Below are 19,406 nucleotides of genomic sequence, written 5' to 3'. Positions count from 1 at the left end.
CTTCTGAGCTGGTCACACGGGCCTTGGTGTTGGGACTGAACGTGCACCACCACTCTTGGCCTAGGATAAGATGTTTTAAAAGTCTCGTTGCAGCTCATATGAGGAGCTGCAGACCTCTCTGAGATCGGAACTCTTTATTTTCACCATTCTAATCATTGTGATGGTTTTATTTTTCAGAGGAAAGAAAAAGAGCATAGGAAAAGTAAGCGAGGCCCCCAGGATCGCACACCTGGTATAAAGGACGCTGACTTAAACTCCGTCTGACTCCAGAGCTCTTTTTTCAGCATGATCCTAATCTGTCTCGCCAGTGGATTGGCAGATGTCAATCTCAGTCCAGATGCTTCCGTATCAAAAGCTGAGCACATCAGAACACTGAAGAGAGGCATCATCACACACATTATCATATCGCCTATTCAGTGAGTACCATTTCCTTAACTGTCCTTAACTATGACTCCGGCGCTGGTACCCTCTGTCGGCAGGGCGGCATCCTTAGCCAGCCATATGGCCCAGGGACTTTGCACATGTCCTCTCCTGCCTGGTGTCCCCTCTCCCCCCATCTTCCATGCTACTTAGCTGCCACCTACTCGCTCAACCTTAAAATGTCATTCCCGATGAAGTTTCTCTTGAATACTTTCCCCTCACCCCTCTTTTATGCATTCTTTTATCCTCCTACACAGTTTCTTTCGTAGCAACCTGCAAGTTTGCAATTAAATGTGTAATTAGTTACTTATTAAGTGACAGGCTCCCCTGCTGGGCTATGGGTTCCATTAGGACCCAGCTCACGCCTATGTTGCTCACTATTAGCAGAGAGCCCGTTGGTGTTAACCTAGTTATGCTTGAACCGCAAATGAATCACTGAAGGAGAGACCATCTAGGCCTTCTGTGAGCTTGCTGTGGGCTTGCTATACACAGACATGTATGGATGGGGGAGGGGAGACGTTTAGAAATAGAGGAAGCTGCCCAGAGAAGGTTCTTACCAAGGCCTTGACCCTGGAGCTGGCCCCAGTGGGAGAGCTAACATTTCAGACAGGGACCCAAAGGGCAGATCCCTGAGCCAGGCCAGCCAAGGCTGCTGAACCAGTTTGCCATTTTACCTATTTAGAAAATAAAATAAGCAAACAGTAAAACAGCCCAAGTTGCTATTTTTCTTTCATCCAAGAGCTCTTAACACAGAGACTGTCCTTTGAGGCCCAAAAATGGAATTGCTTAGCCCAAAGACTGTTGCTTTCACGGACTGATGGAAACCATAAAAACCGAGATACAAAATGTTACCTGTGCATTTGACCCAGACACCATTCTTTGCTGGGAAGAACAGGAAAGAGCAGTGGCTTTCTGAGGACGGATGCTGCACCGTCTCCTTTGTCTCTGCCTCACAGTGTCTCTCCTCTCAACAAGAAGGGTGAGACGGCAACATTTCTCAGCTCAGTCAGAAGTCTCTTAAAAACCAGTCCTTCATCTTTTAAACTCAAAATCAATAGAAGAAATCACACAAAGATCAATACTTTCAACTCCATAAAAATTAAAAAACTACTCTATGTCAAAATTCCACACAACCCAAATTAAAGGCAGGCAGTAAATAGAAAAAAATATTCACTACAGTGAAATCCAGTTTGGTTCAGATCAACACATGTCCATTGTGTGCCCTTGGGTAACGAGGATGGTGAAGTATTGTCAGGGTGTGTGGGGAGCTGCCAACCTCAGGAGACCACATCTGTTCTTAAAATTCAGCTAAGGGAAGGGGACTAGGAGACTGACTTTCACAGTGCTGTTGTCAGGAGAAGCTCATGTATATGCCTTTGTCCTGATAAAAGTTGATGGGGCTGTGCAGGATGCAGAAGCAGCCCAGAAGACAGACAGAAAGTGTACCTGAGCTTGTGTTAGGGTTGGAATCTGAAGGGTCCCTCACAAGCCCATGTTTTGAATGACTATTTCCCAGACACTGGTACCATTTAGAAACCACATTGAATCCTTAGGAATCGGCAGAAGTAAGTCACTGGGGCTGGACTTTGAATGTTATAGCTCAACTCTTGTTCTCAAGGGTTCATCACTATGTAAACAGCCTTCCATGCTTCAATATGGACGAATCCTTCAAAGTATGAGCCAAAGTACTTTCTCAGTGTGCTCCTTGTCAACTTGGCACAAGCTGGGGTCATCCCAGAAGAGGAATCCTCAACTGAGCAAATGCCTCCATCAGACTGAGTTGTGGGCAAGTCTGGGCCGATTTTTCTTGATTGATGATTGATGTGCAAGGCTTCAGCCCATTCTAAGTGGCGCCACCCTGGGCAGGTAGTCCTGGAAGGTATAAAGTAGCTAAACATGAGCTCAAGGAGAAGTCAATATCATCACATCCTTCAGTTTCTATCTTCGGGTGCTTGCCTTGCCTTCCTGCCCTGACTTTCCTCCATGATGGACCTCTTCCATTTGGCTTTTGAAAGTGTATCCTTCGTGTGATATATACACAGTGGTTCTCGACCTTCCTAATGTTGCAACCCTTTAATACAACAGTTCCTCATGTTGTGGTGACCCCAAGATAAAATTATTTTGTGGCTATTTTCTAACTGTAATTTTCCTACTATTATGAATTGTAATGTAAATATTTTATATGCAGGGTATCTCTGATATGCAACCCCCAAAGGGCTTGTGACCCACAGGTTAAGAACCACTGCTTTATAGGAATCCAACAGCAAGAACAGGGCTTGTCAGGGCTCTTGAGTTATATGAGTTCTTCTCATGAATTAATATAAACTCTGATTCAGAGCTGGTGGATAAGAAGGACTGGAAAGATGGCTCAGAGTTTAAGAGCACTTGTTGCTCTTTCAGGGGACAGGGGTTCAATTCCTAGCACCCACATGTGGCCCACAGACATCTGTGACTTCAGTTCCGACAGGAACACTGTCTTCTGGCCTCTAGAGGCACCAGGCACACATGTGGTGCAGAGACAAACATGCAAACAAAACACTCATAAACATAAAACGAAATAAATCTTTTTAAAAAGATTAGTTAGATGTGGAAACCCAGGACTTGTGTCTGGTGTCCAAAGCAGTCTTACAGGATGGAGTCCTCACTGAGGGGATGGCACTAACTCTGGATAGTTAATGTGAGAGCTTACTTGAGATGCTGGACGTCCTGTTCAGTTGGTGCTGCAGAAGCAGAGAATTGCTGATGTAGGAAAGGACAGCGCACAATGGGAACCGGGGAGAAGAGAGCTACTTCGTGCTTTGTTCTTTCCTCTTAGGAGAGCTGAGGGCTCTTTCTGATTTCCTACTAAACCATTTTCTTGCCTTTTGAACATAAGCTTTAGACCCGCCAACAAGGAGTGTTGTAAATAGGTGCTTAGAGTGAAGGGTTTTAATGGCAAAGGGGGAACTGGTCTTTGCCAGCTGACCTCCTCACTGAGGACACAGTGGAGTTGTGACATCACAGGTGCACAACAGAGAGGCAAGGGAAATAGCACTGTCTGTGTGGCAGCCACAATGACACCAAGAACAGACTCTGCCCCTTCCCTCAAATATGCTCTTGGTGACCTTGAGAAAAGCAAATTGACATTTGGCCTGCTTTTATGTGTCAGTGGGAAAAGTACACCATATGGAAACCAAAGAGGGGCCTTTCTGTTTAAAAAAAAAGGTTATTCTAATTCCCTGCATATTTTATGCAGGGAAAAGAACTAAATTAAAATGAGTAAGAATAGCCTACAAGATCCTTAATTGATAAGGAAAGAGGAGCTCATTTAGTTAGTGGCTGTCTTGAATAATATCTACTGGAAAGGGTATAATCTAAAGATGCCTGGGGAACAGGACAGAAAGAACCCGAGAAATAAGGCAGCAGTCAAGAAGAATCCCATAAATTAAATCATAGTTTGAAAGGATGAAGTCATGTTAACGCTCATTACCATATTTTAATTTCATGGTGATTAAAATTATAATGTAGCATGTATTGCCACTTAATTGATCTGCCAACACCAAGTATTTGCAAGTTTCTTTTTGTTCTCTGAAGTCATAAACTATCTATTCTCTTCTGCATAATTTCAGGGGTAATTTCGAACCATAAATATTTCTCTTTATTAAAATTCTCAGGAATTAGAACCTAGATCGCTATTTATTTATATCTGCTTTGGCGAGAGGCCAGGAAATTCATTTTCTTACATTTTGAATTCTACAAAATTAAAGTGCTAAAGAACATTATCTATTAATCTTCATGCTGCCTTTTATGACAGTTTTACGGTTTAATCGAAATGTTCGAGCTCTCTGGGGGAGCAAGTTAAACTCTGTCCCTCGAAGACTGGGCACTTTTCTTTGATTAGAAGCTTCTCCTTATTGAATATGTGGAGCCAGGCTTCTGCCAAGCCATGGCAGCCTTGCAAGTATGACCTGCCCCTGGCTGACACCAGTCCCTAGGGCTTTCAACTCATTATGCTCCTTACTTCACCCTCACTCCTGCAGATAGATACTGTCCCTCTGCTGTCCTTAAGATGGCCCATCTTGGAGCTGACCCTTTGGGATGAAGACCCTCCAGTCTGACTGACCTCTGGCTCCTACCAGGTGCCTTGGAGCCCAGCCACTCTGGCTTTGATGAAGTAAATGGGACACATATGTCACTTGGAACCTTATGATTCTCTTCAGTAAGAATTAATTTGGCAAATTGCAAAACCTTCCAGGGACAATGCCTTTCCTAATGATTCCTGACTCCTTTGACATTCCATTGCCCTGATTAATGGTCATTCAAATTGGCCACCTGGCATAGCTCACTGTCAAAATAGAAAAGGATATGGTTTTTGAAGGCTCTTTCTTCTGCGTAGTGGAACACCCCAGCTCTGTCTCTGTGTCTTTACCCCTTCCCCCTTCCCACATGACAGTTATTAGCAAAAATAGTACCTGGATCCTACACACAACTGATGAATGAAGGATGGCCAGGTACTTTAAGTGAACGATCTGAAGTCAGTTGAGTTTAGAGCCCTTTTCATGGAGGTTAGGGGGGTAAAAGGTAGAAGGCAAGCAAACAGCTTATTTTAAAACATTATTGTAAATTACGAGCAAAGAAATCAAATTTCTATGCTAAGCCTCCTTGTGGATTTGATCATTCCCTTGACATTTTTTAAATCTGGCTCTTGTGTGATTTACCACTGAGCACACATGAAGCTCACACACAAGAACACAGCACAGCAATTCTGCAATGTACAAAAAGAGTTGGCTGCAGGGAACAGGGACACAGTCAGAAGGACCCAACCTTAAGGGCTTACTAGCTACAGACGAGGGATGATGCTCACATCCCAAGGAGGGAAGGGAAGCCAGAGAAACTGTCAAGCAGTAAGGGACTTCATAGTCCCTCAGTTCCTCCTCTGAGGGCCGCTGTGGACTCCACTGAGTCCCCCAGCAGGGTCCAAACTCATGCACCTCCTGCATGGTTCCAGCCTCTCAGGTGAACAGTCTGAGACACAAAGAGAATGGAACTCATCACTCTCCAGCAAACACCTCAAGATGGTGACAGTGCCACAATAGATAATTGTTCATCCAGTCCCTGAAATCTGAGTGCCTAGGTTCCAATTCCAGCCCTACCAACCGGAGCTCTGTAAATCCGGGCTGGCTACCATTCGCTTCACGACCAACTTCCTTGTCAGCAGAATTGAAACAAGGGATTCTCTCTGGTTCAATGCTAAGTTTGGACAAGATTAATAAGCGAAGTGCGAGAGAATGAAAGGAAGGGCGCTGACACATCTCCACACGTTCTTGGATCTTCAGACGACCTGAGGAATCTTTCTCTCGGTCTCTCTACTTCGATCTCCACAACTCTTCCCAACCTTCCCAGCTTGTTCGTAGTCATGAGGGCATGATGACGTCATGTAGCCTCTTACACTAGGGGGCCCAATCATTTTTCAGGATCAAATTCTTACACTTGAATTAGACACGGGCAATTCTCACCACGCCCCCTCTGCCTTTTCTCAATGGCATTGCTCCTTTACTGTCCCCTATACGGATGGCTTTTCATCTCCAGCTCATTTCTCTGTCCCAACCCCTGCTCTCTGTCTGACACAGTCCAACAGCCATTCAAGGCCAAAGTGAAATATCTATCTCAAGTTCAAGGGCAGGGCTTGGGGTTGTGGGTCGCTCCCTTCCATCATTCAGATGCACCTCTATTGAAGTGCTACATCTACGCGCAGCCACTGTGGTACGCAAGGCAGGACCTCAGGCCCCCGCTCACCGGCATCTCCCTGTCAGGTTCTCACACAATGCCTCGTGAATGGCTCCGATCAACAAAGTGCTAATAACACACAGGTAGTTTGAAGGATTATTATGTCCTACCCCCTCCGGCAGAAACTTGCTCATGTTTAGACACACAGAAGAAAGTATGAAAAATGGTTGCCATGGAAACAAACTTGGGAAGTGGTTTTCCTTTTCTCCTTTGTGTAAATGTACAGGTCCTATCTCATAGTTAAGCCATACACAATGGCATTGAAAGGGTGGTACTATTCCTGCGGTACTCTGTGGCAGTCAGCTTGGCAGACGATGGAACGTGATCCCACACAATTCTACCATATAATTTTTCTTCCTACGATGCATGGTCGCAGGGTTAAATATTATTTCCGGTGCGTTCTACAATGAAATTATTGCATTTCACTGGACTTCTGTCTAGAGATTTAAAATGTTTCAAAATTACATGGCATAACAATTTCCACGAGAAACAACTACTTATCTATTATTTTTTTCCACATTTCTTTCAAAAGCCTCTTTTCTGTCCCTGTATCTGGAATCAGAGCACACGGGAAGCCTCTTTTGAGAATCAATAGAAATCCCTTTGCCTTTCTTCCCTTGACTCCCAGAAGAACAAAAAGTAATAGCAAAAAAAACTTCGTGTTTTGTGATGTTCTGTGTGACTTCTTGTGGAGAGAGCTATAACCACCTTTTAACCTGACTGGGTCTTCTTGGAAAATAACACGTGGGAACTGAATGCTTCCTCACCTGACAGACATAAAATGCCAATATTTTCATGCATTAAAAATCCCCCTGGCCTGTCTGACCTCTCAGCTCCTAAAACCTGATTTTTATTGTGTTGATGACTTTCTTGGGTTTTAATTTAATGCAAAACCATCCCCAAATGTCTTTGCTGCAAAAGCCACAAAAACAAGGTGAAGTGTTCTCTTTTCAGCCTGTGTGGCACATCTCAGAAGGCTTCCAGGGGCGGCACTCAGCCTCTCTTCACATGCTCACATGCACATCCTTCAGCTGATGAATGAGACCTAAATGGACCTACCTATTTGGTGTGCAAAGACCCCAAATATCACACAAATGGATATATGTGGCTCAGAGCAAGGGGCTGTGTGGGAAACAGAAAAGTTAAAGTTCACCTCAGGAGTTTGTTAAAGAGTATAGATATAATGTAGTGTGCCTTGAACTTCTGATCCATTAATTTGCATACTCTGCACTAGCCCTGTGGGGTGTGTGTGTGTGTTTGTGTGTGTGTTTGTGTGTGTGTGTGTGTGTGTGTGTGTGTGTGTGTGTGTTTGTACATGCATGTGTATGCATCCAAGAGAGAGAGTAGGGAAGGAAAGGGAGAGAGGAGGGAGGGAGAACAGAGAGAAGGAGAGAGGGAGAAAGAGAGAGGGGGAGGGAGGAAGACAGAGAGGGAGAGGGAGAGGGAGAGGGAGAGGGAGAGGGAGAGGGAGAGGGAGAGGGAGAGGGAGAGGGAGAGGGAGAGGGAGAGGGAGAGAGTTAGTTTCAGGTGTATGTATTGCTCATTTGTCTTCCTGAACTTGCCACAGTTAACTTGAAACTCAACTTATGTAAAAATGAACTCACCTTCCACCTTCCCTCATCAGCTTCCTTTCCAGTGCCTAAGCCAGAACCGTGGACATGTCAGGCTGCTTTCTCTCACCTGCTCACACCCAGTGCCCATCAGCCAGTAAGTCTTGTTGCTTGTGCCTCCATAGGCAGCTGGGGCCTGCGTGTCTTTCTCCAGCTCCCCCTCACTTCATGAAGACCTCCAGTCTCAGTCATCTGAGCTGCAGCTGTGACTTGCGTCAGGCAGCCTGTACTGAAGCCAGAGCTTTCAGCTTAAGCCTTCTGTGATAATTAATGTTGATTGTCAGCTTCACAGAATACAAAATCAACCAGAGAATGACCCTTAGGCACGTCTCTGAAGAAGTTTAGATTAGGTTCACTGAAGTGAAAAGATTCATCCTAAGCGTGGGCATCCCATCCTGAGTGCTAGGGTCCCAGGCTAAATAAAAGTGAGTGGCATTTGCTATGTCTGCTCCCTGGCTGTGGCTGCAATGTGGCCACCCACTTCCTTCCTTCTTGCCCTCATGTCTTCCCTACTCTAATGACTGTACCCTCAAACTGTGAGTCAAATTTGTCAGGCGCTTTGTCACACCAACAAAAAACTATGTTTTTCCCTCATTAAAACCATTTTGTGGTCCTTCCATTCCCATCTGTACAATTTCCAAGTGGCCTCCACCCATCTGATCCTCTCTCAGCTACTTCCAGTCTTTCTCTGAACATTTCCTCCCTCAGATCTCACCCTCTGGCCACACTGAGCCTGTCACAGTTTTCCAGATACCCTGTTTCTTATGCCTGCAGGTTTCTGCACAGGATCTGTCAGGCACAAGCCTAAAGGCTACTGACCCATAGAAAAAACAACCCTGTTTTCTCAGATGACTCTGTACAGTGTGAACTGCTGTAAATCACTCTCCCTTGGCATCAAGCCCCAATCCTGTAGGCATCTTCACTTGGATGTTTAACGGGTGCGATGATTTAATTTGACTGTCCACTTGACAGGATCTAGAATCACCTTGTATACAAATCTCTAGATATGTCTGTTATGAACTATCTAGATTAAGCTAAAGATGGTGGAAAGGCCCACTCTGGGCGGCACCATTCCCTGAGCTGGGGCCCTGACTGAATAAAAAGGAGAAAGCAAGCTGAGGACCAGCATCCGTCACTGTATTCTAGTAGATGAAATGGTACCTCCTATTCCTGAAACCATGACATCTCTGTGGACTGTACCTTCAAGCCTCGAGCCAAAACAACCCTGCCTTCCTTAAATTTCTTTTGTCACGTATTTTGTCACAGGTAAAAATGGCATCTCAAAAGTAACCACATCCCAAACTTAGGCTATCTGCTAATGGAGTTCTCCTAGGCATTGTACATTTCATTTGGTTTTCTATCAGACTTCCTCATCAGAAAGTAAAGCCATTTACACATATTTTGTCTGTTCAATGGTGAATTCCTAGTGCCTCATATAATCTTAACACGAAGAGGACATTCAGCAAATATTGCTGAATGAATGCACATTCCTATATTGGCAGAGTAAAGAGAGACTCCAACTTACTCAGAATTCCAGAGACTGAGGAGCCAAGGCACAGCAGAAACAAAACAAAACCAAGAATCACAAACTACATCAAGAAGACTGTCTAGGTGTGTGCCTCAAGTATACATTTAATCCATGAGAGGTTCTTCTCTCTTGGCAAACTGAAAATAAGACAGTTCCCAACTTGGTGTAGGTTAATGGATAGAATATGCTTGAATCCTACTACCACTCATGCCTAACGCACATGGTTTTCTTCTAGTCTCTGATATAATAAAAATAACTAGAAACCTTAAAATTTTAGTGATAGCATCAAGCTTTACTCAAAGCAGACCTCAGATGAAAAATGCAAGGATTAGTATGAAGTTGGGAGGGGGTAGAGGAATAGGGTACCACCTCCTCCCAAGGTTCAGGGATCTCTACGGAAGAGTGGGCAGGTGGATTGTAAGCCAGAGGAAGTGTATGTCTGTAGGGAAACTGCATTTTCTAGACATGAAAGGTTCCTTGTACACACATGAGCTCACTGTGACTGCATGCACAAGACCTGCACAAGATCAAGCTAGCCAAAACCCCAGCACAGATTAGGGAGGGACTCATGAAGTCACTCCTGCCTCTATGAAGCTATTGGAAATTAATGGCTGATGGAGAAAAGAGAGTCCGTTTTCTTCAGAGATGCAGCCTCTGGGAGGCTTTTCATCCTCTAGTAGATAACTATCCTAGTAGATGATTACTTCAGTTAAGGTTTCATTGCTGTGAAGAGATACTATGACCACAGCAACTCTTATATAGGACAGCATTTAATTGGGGCTGGCTTACAGTTCAGAGGTTTAATCCATTATCATCATGGTGACCTTTGGGCAGACATGGTGCTGGACAAGGAGCTGAGAGTTCTACATCTTGGTCCATAAGCAACAGAAGTGACTGTGAACCACAGGGGGTATGGCTTGAGCATATGAGACCTCAAAGCCCACCCCGACAGTGACACACTTTCTCCAACAAGGCCATACCTCCTAACAATGGGCCACTTCCTATGGGCCGAGCATTAAAATACATGAGTTTATGGGGGTCATTCCTATTCAAACCCCTACAACATTCCTTCACCAGTGTACACAGAGGCAGCACTAAGTAGTCTCAGAGGGGGGAGGGAAGGAGGAAGGGAGGGAGGGAGAGAAGGAGGGAGAGAGAGAGAGAGAGAGAGAGAGAGAGAGAGAGAGAGAGAGAGAGAGAATATGCAGGTGGAAGGGAAAGTGAGAGGAATGGGGAAGAATGGAAGGGGAAGGGTTGGGTAGATTTGGTTAAAACACAAGCATTTATGAAGTTGATTAAAAAGAATCTGACTTTGTTCTGTAAGGAGCTCATTTTATTCAAAGGGTTTGCTATGACCCTTCCTGGAAAGGCCGGGGTTTAGTGTAGAGTCCATCAAGAAGGCTATTCTTGCAGAGGGAAGCCCAAGGCATGATCTGTGGAGGAATTGGGGGTATGAACTCTCCTTGTCACCCATTTCTCCCAGGTCACTGCAGAGTGTTGATCTGAGACATTGTTTGTATGAAGTACTGTGACCCGCCCTCGTGCTTTATGTCTAACAGCTGTGCCCTCATTCATCAAGGCTCTGTGCAGCATGGCCAACTATCTCTCAGTGGGGCTGGGGTGGGAAGCAAGTTGACAATGAAGAACTGGACCATGCTTAGACACCCAAGTTTCTGCTGGAATGATGGAAAATGCAAGGTTTTCCTCAATGCTTACGATTGTCAGGGCAAAAATAAAGGTGGTCTCCCTTATGATATGAACTTGCTCAGGAACCTTATGATTCTGACTTTACTATACAAGGGCATGGGGGCTGTTGGAATTTCTGTATCTTGAAGGAACCTCGGGTGACAGGCATGGAAGAAAGTACCATACCAACTGCAGAACTATGGGATAACACAATTAAATCAATTCTTCACAACCGTTTTTGGAAGATGAGGAAAATAAAGCACAGAGAAATAAAATCCCGGTGTCTCAGAATGACCCAGGTCTCAAATGCAAGCCTTTGGTCCACAAATCCCTCAGTTCTGGTCACTCAGCACAGTTCACATGGTGGGAGCTTACCCAGGGTTTGGTTTGGGCCAACAGTCAAGTGCTGAGAAAGAACAGATAAATCACTCACACCCTGATCGGTCTACTACAGTGTGTTCTCAGCCAGTGAAGGCAGCTCTGTCGAGGCTTGGTGACTTCAGTTTCCAATGAAACCTTAAAGATTTTCTCCACAATCAGATTAAACCCACTGCAAGAAGTCCTCACATTGTGAGTGAGATGGTACACACGAATACCCCGCAAAGAATCCTGGGGCAACTGCTGGTTATTAGGTTTATCAGGCTGAACGAGGTAGTATGACCAGACGGATGTGCCAGGATCAAATGTCACACTCGGACAGCTGTGGAACAGAGCTCAGTGATCCCACCTATTCTGTAAGCTGCTCCACGGACTCCTGGGCCTGACTTCAAAAAAGGTAACACGTCAATAAGATTGCACAAGAAGATATGGCAGGAGAAATGGCTTATACATGGGGTTTCTCTAAGCATTTATTAATACTATAGCGAAACTACATTATTGTCAAACACAGGAAGAATAGAGCAAAGAAAAAGAATTACCTAATAAACTACTCTTGTAGGGAATAGTGGATTTATTCAGTAGAAGGACCTTCCTAGCATGCTTTAGACACTGGGTTTCATGGCCAGGGGAACAAAACAAACCTAACCTTGGAAACAAATACTGCCAAAATGGCGGTGTTTCCAAAGCCCACATTCAATAAGCACATTCAAGTTCTCAAAGCTCGTATTCAGACTTGAAGTGTAGACCTGTAGCCATAGCTCTGTGGGAAGCTGAGGCACTGTGCTATAGCCTTATCAGTGCCATGCTGTCTGAACATACACTGGTCCCCAGGATGCTCTTTTCCCAACAGATGCAAGTTCAAGACCTGGCTGGACACTGTCTCAGATTTTTCTAAAAATAAAAAGAGAGAGATCTAGAGATGTATCTTAGTGGTAGAATGCTTGCCTAGCATGTGCAAGAATACTCTGGGTTAAATCTCTAGGGTGCACACACACACACACGTGCATATATGCACACATGTACCTACACAAAATACATGTTTACACATACATGTGCACTCACATGCATACACGTGTCCAAATGCATATACACAAATAAATAACAATATTTAGTAGTTCTTTTTCCATCAGTGCCTTACTCATTATTTCATAATTTAAAGAATAAAGTCCTAGAATTGGATTCGTAGAGAAGGACTACAAGTGTTACCATTCCTCAGGAGGCAAAGTGCAGGGTTAGGAGCATGTGCCTGGGTTCTAGTCTTATAAGTACCACCTGAGAAAACAGACCTCACCACACCTGAACTGCCACTTAAAATAGTCGAGGATTAGGAAAACTTTATCAAAACACAGGATAATTATGTGCATTCAAAATAAATTACCATGAGATATTTAATGAACTACAAAGAGAAAACTAGTCACTTATTGTAGAAAGACACCATGGACACTAAGCTAACAAAGAATTCGACACAGGGATGGTAGATGACGTCATGTTTGTCTTGAACTGTGTATGGGGAAGGGTACAACATTGTTTCTGAGAAACTTCTACCAAAAATGAATACCTGGGATCTAATGAGAGATACAACAGATAGATCCAATTGACAGACATTTAATGAAATAAATGATCTGTGTCCTTTAAAAATGTCAATGTCACAAAGTATCAATGTTTTCTAATTTCAGTCGTAATTGAATTTCTGTCCCATTTACATTGTCTGAGTGTGCTGCTGGTGCAGGAGACTCACTGGAGTTTGTACTGTTTCCTGGTATGCCATGATTTTATACATTAAGAACTAATGTCAAGAGCTTCCAGCTCTAGTTTCAAAAGATATATAATCACATTGTCTGCAAATAACAGTAATTTTGTCTCTTCTTTTCCAGTAATCCTCCTTTTCTGCCCCATGTCTTCTCATAGCAGATATAAATCACAGAGCAGCTCTGCGGAGTTATGGGGACAACCAGCATCTCTGCCCTCCCAATCCTGATGGGAGCTGTTCTGCTGTTTCAACATGAAGGAAGACACGGGCTCTCCACTTGAGATGCTTCGAGTTGAGTAGCCTCCTGTGTCTGTCACTTGTCCTGTTGCTGTGACAGAATACCTGACAACAAGCAACTTTAAGGGCAGGCTCATCTGGGGGAAGGACTGGCAGCAGGCATTTGAGCAGCTTGTCACGTGGCATCTGCCGCCAGGAAGCCGGAAGAGGCGTACAGCGATGCAATGCTCACGTTCCACCGCTGATTTGTTCCAGGACCCCACCAGTCCTTGGAATGGTGCTGCCCATAGTTAGAGTGGCTTCCTATCTCAGCTCACCTAACCTAGAAATGTCCTCACAGGCTTGTCACACCCAGAGGCTTGTCTCCCAGGTGACTCTAGACCCTGTTGAAAATCACTATCAGCCATCACAGTCCCAGCCCTCGTTTCCTCTGAATGTTTCTTTTTCCCGATCATGCATGAATATTGCATTTTTTCTGAATGCTTTTTGTCATCTATTGCTAATTATCATGTGGGTTTTCACATTGGAGACATGGAGAAGCTGTCAGGATATTAACAGATTTCCCCCACCCCAGCCCACCCCCGTAATACTAACCTGTCCTTGCTTCCCCAGAACAAGACTGGTTTTGTTGTGGTAGATTGCTTCCTAGGTGCTTTGTTTTGCTGTTATTATATTTTGTCCTTTGAAAGTTCCCCGGCACGTTGTATTGTACCAACTTAGTTTAGCGGGAACTATGTTCCAGAATTCTCTTTATACAGCTCTACATTAACTAGGTCACAGGAGACAGTTGAGATCAACGAGCATGTTGACTGGAATGGTGGGACATGCCTCTTATCCTAGCCTTGGAAAGGCAAAGGCAGGACGTTTGCCACAAGTTTGAGACCAGACTCTTCTCCATGGGCCAGCCTTAGCCACGGAGTGAGAATCTGCCTTAAAGTGGTGGGGGATTGACCTAAACCAGGATCCCTGATCTTCACCCTCACCAAGTTGGTACAGGACACCAGAACCCAATGCCACTCATCGGTTGTCATGCTCCCCGGCTAGCCTGATGAGGGGCGACAGCAAGAAGGCCTGCAGTTCATCTAGATCTTACTGGGCAACTCTTTCAGCAGCATCATCTTCTGAGCCAGTTGTGGTACAGGAAGTATAGTCCCTTCCGGTAGACTCTGGAGGCACTTGGCAATGATGACCGATGTAGGCCCCAGTGTCTTTGGGGTTACAGTTCAATTATTCCCAATTCCTGCCCATCTCCCTTTCAGCACTGTACACCTTGCCAACTTTAGGTTGCAATCCCCCTAAAACCAAATCAGCAACTCACATATAAGCTGTTTAGACATCTCCCTCAATTGCCAAAGGGCCAATCCACATGATACATCCCTATATTATGTAGTGTAGCCCAACTGACCCTTCTCCTCTGATCAAAGCCAGATCGGAACACTGCTTAGGAGTGAGGTTAGTCTAAATAGACTTCTTCTTTGTTGGTTTCATAGCATCTGTTTGTGACATGCTCAGCTCTACTCTTGCACCAGGGCTAATCTGTTGCACTGGTTCTTACTTGCCCCCTGACCTGTGTTGGGCTTAGTCCATTTATGCATTGATAGAAGACTTTCTTCGGTCTCTCTGTGCCAGCCTGGGCCATACTGTTCTAGCTCTGACTCCATCCTCTGGGTCAAGTTCTGGCTTGGAAGCTCCACCCTAACAGAAGCCTTCACCTCTCTAGAAATACTTCTCCTCATGGTTTAAATATCTGTTGCAATGTAGCAACTTTTCCCTTCTTCAGTTTGGCAGCAATCATCTATGTCTCATGATTTCTGGAGCCTGAAAGCTGTTTAGCTCGGTAGTTCTGGCTTGGAGTCTGTCTTGAAATGTTAACCAAGGCGTCTGCTGAGACTGCTGTCCTCCAGAGGCTCGGCTGGAGCTGATCCAAGAGCAGTTACATGGTCCATGGCAGGAGGCCTCAGGACCCTATCATGTAGTAAGTACTTAGGAGTACTGAAGTGAATGAGAGAGTCATTGTCCCCTACTCCAAGAAAATACTATTTAACAGAGAAGACAAGAAGAAGCCATGTGCCTTTGAATTCCAGGTCAACGTACATTAGCCATTGCTACAGAGTCAACAAGTCCAGGTCATCTAGGCAGAGAAGAATTAGACTTCAAGAGAAGAGTACTTAAAAAAATGTGAACACAGTTCAAAACCACCACACTTTGGAGCTTGAGAGATGGTTCAGTCAGTAAGGATTTCCCCATAAACAAGAGGACTTCAGTTCACATCTCCAGCACCTGTGTGGAGTGGGGCAGCATGAGCCTCTAGTGGAACTAGGAAGACAACAAGAAGGTCCCTGAGGGCTTCTGAACCAGTGTAGCTGAATCAGCAAGTTCTAGGCTTAGTAAGGATCCGTCTCCTAACATAAGGCAAAAAACAATAAAGGAGAATAGCAAGTGTCAACCTCCATGTGCGGCCCCTGACACACTCATGTGCCTATAAATAGACACACAAATGCATTTCTAAAAACGTCCACACCCCTTCCAGGTACCTTTCCATCGTTGCTGGTCCTGTGTACCTCAAAGTACATGAATTTTTTTAAAACTTTAGTTGAACTCTAAAACTAAATTCTCTCATTCAGTTACTGTAGGTAAACATATTTAAATGTATGTTACTCCAAAATTATAATAAAATATACTTGGGGAGTGAGAAAGGTATAGATAGATAGATAGAAATTTAGTTCATATCTAAAGGCCCCAAAACACAAACTAAGTCAGCCAAGGATCAAAAACATTTGAGGGAAAAAGTATGCTCTGTATTGAGCATGCCCAGATATTTTTTCTTGCCATATTCCTCAAATAATGCAAGAAACACCTGTTTCTGTAATATTTATATTATGTTTGCTATCATATGGAATCTAGAAATGACTTAAACTAGATAGGAGATTGATTCAGGTTATGTGCAAATAGCACAGCATTCTAGATCAGCATGTTGAGCATCTTTGGTCTTGGCTTGCATTTAATCCCCCAGTTACATGCTTTGCTCTTTGGCACTGAAATTTCAACCTTGTTTTTTGTCCTCACTGGACAATGTAGAGACATGGCTGCCTAGATTCCTGAGAAAGAACTTAGATCTCTGGACTGGGATCACAGAGAAGGCAGACCTACGTAACAAATATGAACTGTGATCTTAACTCCTCCAATTGCTGGCTCTGTGCCTCTCTATGGTCTGGTTCCCCCATCTGAGAAGTGGAAGGTGTGATAGTGACCTTGTCGGAGGTTCTGGTGCTCAATTGGAGTGTGCAATGCCATAGACAGCGATCCACGAGCACTGATTTCTGTAATTTCTGCTTTGTATGTAACCAGCTGCCTTACCCTGATTCCAACATCAGAACAAGAGGACAAAAGCTACATTCCTGGGGCAGTTTCATTGACATTTATCTGGTTGTCATCTTGTCCTGGATTCTAGCTGTCACTTGTCAGTCCTTTTTTGAGGATTTTGGATTTGTATAGGTGACATCTCCTCCTTCCTCACGGGTTTGACTGGGAGACGTCAGGAGGTTGTATCAGGGGGGAGCAGCCAACCGTCTTTTAAACCAGAACACTTGTATCTGATTTTTAAAATACCTGCTTCAATGTGATTCGAGTTAGGAGGAGACTGACACTATAATTCAATTGCTGTGTAGAAATAACTGTTAATGTACTCTTTGGTTCTGCCTGGGCACTTTCTTAATGGCCTCAAAAGACTTTAGTGAAATATTTCAGAGAAACCTTTCATACTTCTCAGAAGTCCATTTGGGAATCTAGGTTTTCTTTTTCTTTTCCCCCGTCTTTTGCACCGTCTTTCTGAATTGTGGCTGATCTGCTCTTTAAACCAATCACAGAGCCATTCCTAATACAGGGTTCTGGCTCCAACCAGGGTTCCTTTCCAAAATGGAAGTCTGACAGGTATTGTGCTCTTTAAGTTGAACCTAAGTTGCAAAACCACTCCTGTCCATTAGTCTGACTGCCCTTTGAATAACCCAGAAAGAACAGCATAAGGCTATATACATGGAGGGCTGCAGTCCTGTCTGGGGCTTGGTGGTTCCGTCAGCCTAGGAATGGTAGCAGCAGCTGTGTATGACATGGAGGTTATGCTCATTTAAATCAGCCATGTACAATGGAAGCAGCCTTTGGGTAACAGCCAGACGATGTGGGTCCCATCCCGACATCCAAGTGCACAGGCACATTATGTAACTTTCCAGTGTTTCAGTTCTCTTATTGTGTCTGAGAGTAACATCCTTGGCCACATCTCCCTTAACCTTTTCAGAGAGCCACCAAGACGGTGGGAAATGGGTAGAGTGCATGAAGTGAGTGGTTAAAATACAGATTCTATGCACTGTGTTACTTTGAGCAAACAGGTTGTGTCCTTGACACCCCTGTTTCCTAATCTGTAAAAGTATAGCAACTAGATTGAGTGTTGTTTTAAGGATTAAATGAAATAATATGTATCAGGGTTACACTTAGCCCAGTTCCTAACCCAGGATAGTGCCAAGGAAACAGTATTACCATTTGTGGCCCATCCCTTTTGAACAACTTCAACTTTGTCTCCAAGCTCACCAAAAGCGTAGACTCAACCAATACTGTCTCTTCTTAATACATTCCCTAGCCCAATGAGTCCAGCTGTAAAAGGATTAGGAAGTACAGCATGTTCCTATCCATGGTTTTTCTTCCTATGGTTTCAGTTGACTGTGATCAAAAAATAGTCACGGAAAATTCCAGAAGCAGAAAGTTCATGAATTTTCAATTATCATTCTGAGTAGCATGAGGAAGTCGCTCCATGTCACTTCATTCTGCATGGGACAGGCACCATCTTTCTGTTTACTCTATCCATGTAGTATACACTACCAGCCTTGTAGCAATTTGGAAAGAGGCAGAGGCAACATTCATATAACTGCTATTACAGCATATCATTGTAATTGTCTTACTTTGCTGTTAATTTTTGTTACTCTTAAACTGGTTGTAATTTATAAGCTAAATAATCTAGATATGTCTGTAGAGTGGGAAAAACCGGTTTATATAGGGTTCCGCTGGATGTATACAGAGCTTCCACAGGTGTTTGGGATGTATCTCTCCTAAAGAAGGGGGAGTCCTATACTTAGTTGGAGTTAATGATTTCATAGAGACGCAGAGGAAGAGGTGAAATAGTAGCAAAGATACTAAGAACAAATACAGTTGATTGATTCTTGGCGTGCTCTGGGCTCAGAGCTGACTGTCCCCACAGATCTCTAACGTCATCTGGTACAGCTCAGCACCACAGGAACCACTTCCTCTCAGATATCTTCCTGTACAGTGCTTCCCTTTAGAGCAGTGGTTCTCACTTCCTAATGGTGCAATCGACCCTTCAATACAGTTCCTCATGTTGTGGTGGCCCCCAACCATGTAATTATATCCATTGCTACTTCATAATTGTTATTTTACTATTGTTGTGAATCATAATATAAATATCTGTGTTTTCTGACGGTCTTGGGTGACCCCTGTGAGAGGGTCATTCAATCCCCTTAGAGAAAAAAATCAACTTTCTGAGGAATCTGTTTCCTTTCTTGGCGTTTTCACCACACTTTTGAAAAATCTCCTCTGTTGTTCTGAGCAATTCTGTACTCGTTCCAAATGCATTCTCAGTTTGGTAAAAGCCAACAGGAGAGGCAGACTGCCTGCTCTCCTCCCCAACTTCAGGACGCCCTAGCTGGTTCCACTGATCAATCCCCTCCTCCATCGGGTTATTTGAGGTCCTAGGAGGGGTGTTCCTCACTGTCCCTACAGTCAGGAAGGGACAGATTTCCATCTTACTCTCAATCTCACTTCAGCTGCTGGATTCAGTGCCCAGGACTGGTCACCCAAGAATATCTAAGGACTGAACAAATGTATGATCAAACCAACATGACAAAGGACAGAAGGAACGAGAGGCCTAACAGAGACAGCAGCAATGCACTGCAGGAGGCTGGCTGCAAGGAACCAAGGCATTTTTATGGATGAGACAGACTTGACCTTGAAAGACTTTAACAACTAG

General features: G+C 44.1%; 1 long non-coding RNA gene across 2 annotated transcripts in view; it reads left to right on the top strand.

The window, feature by feature from the left end:
- LOC102548271 (uncharacterized) overlaps positions 1 to 18,914 on the top strand; it is a 19,911-nt gene extending 997 nt beyond the window's left edge. Inside the window, exons 2-3 of one of the 2 annotated variants that reach the window (XR_015652365.1) lie at positions 178 to 416; positions 13,263 to 18,914. This is a non-coding gene — a long non-coding RNA (uncharacterized LOC102548271). The remainder of the gene's footprint in view (positions 1 to 177; positions 417 to 13,262) is intronic. The other variant, XR_015652366.1, reaches the window with a different exon arrangement.
- Positions 18,915 to 19,406: the final 492 nt, after the last annotated feature.

This window comes from Rattus norvegicus, chromosome 1 (assembly GCF_021556685.1).
Source record: "Rattus norvegicus strain SHRSP/BbbUtx chromosome 1, alternate assembly SHRSP_T2T, whole genome shotgun sequence".
NCBI lineage: Eukaryota > Metazoa > Chordata > Mammalia > Rodentia > Muridae > Rattus > Rattus norvegicus.
Note: the sequence above shows the minus strand (reverse complement) of the source record. Positions and strands in the feature narration are given on the sequence as shown.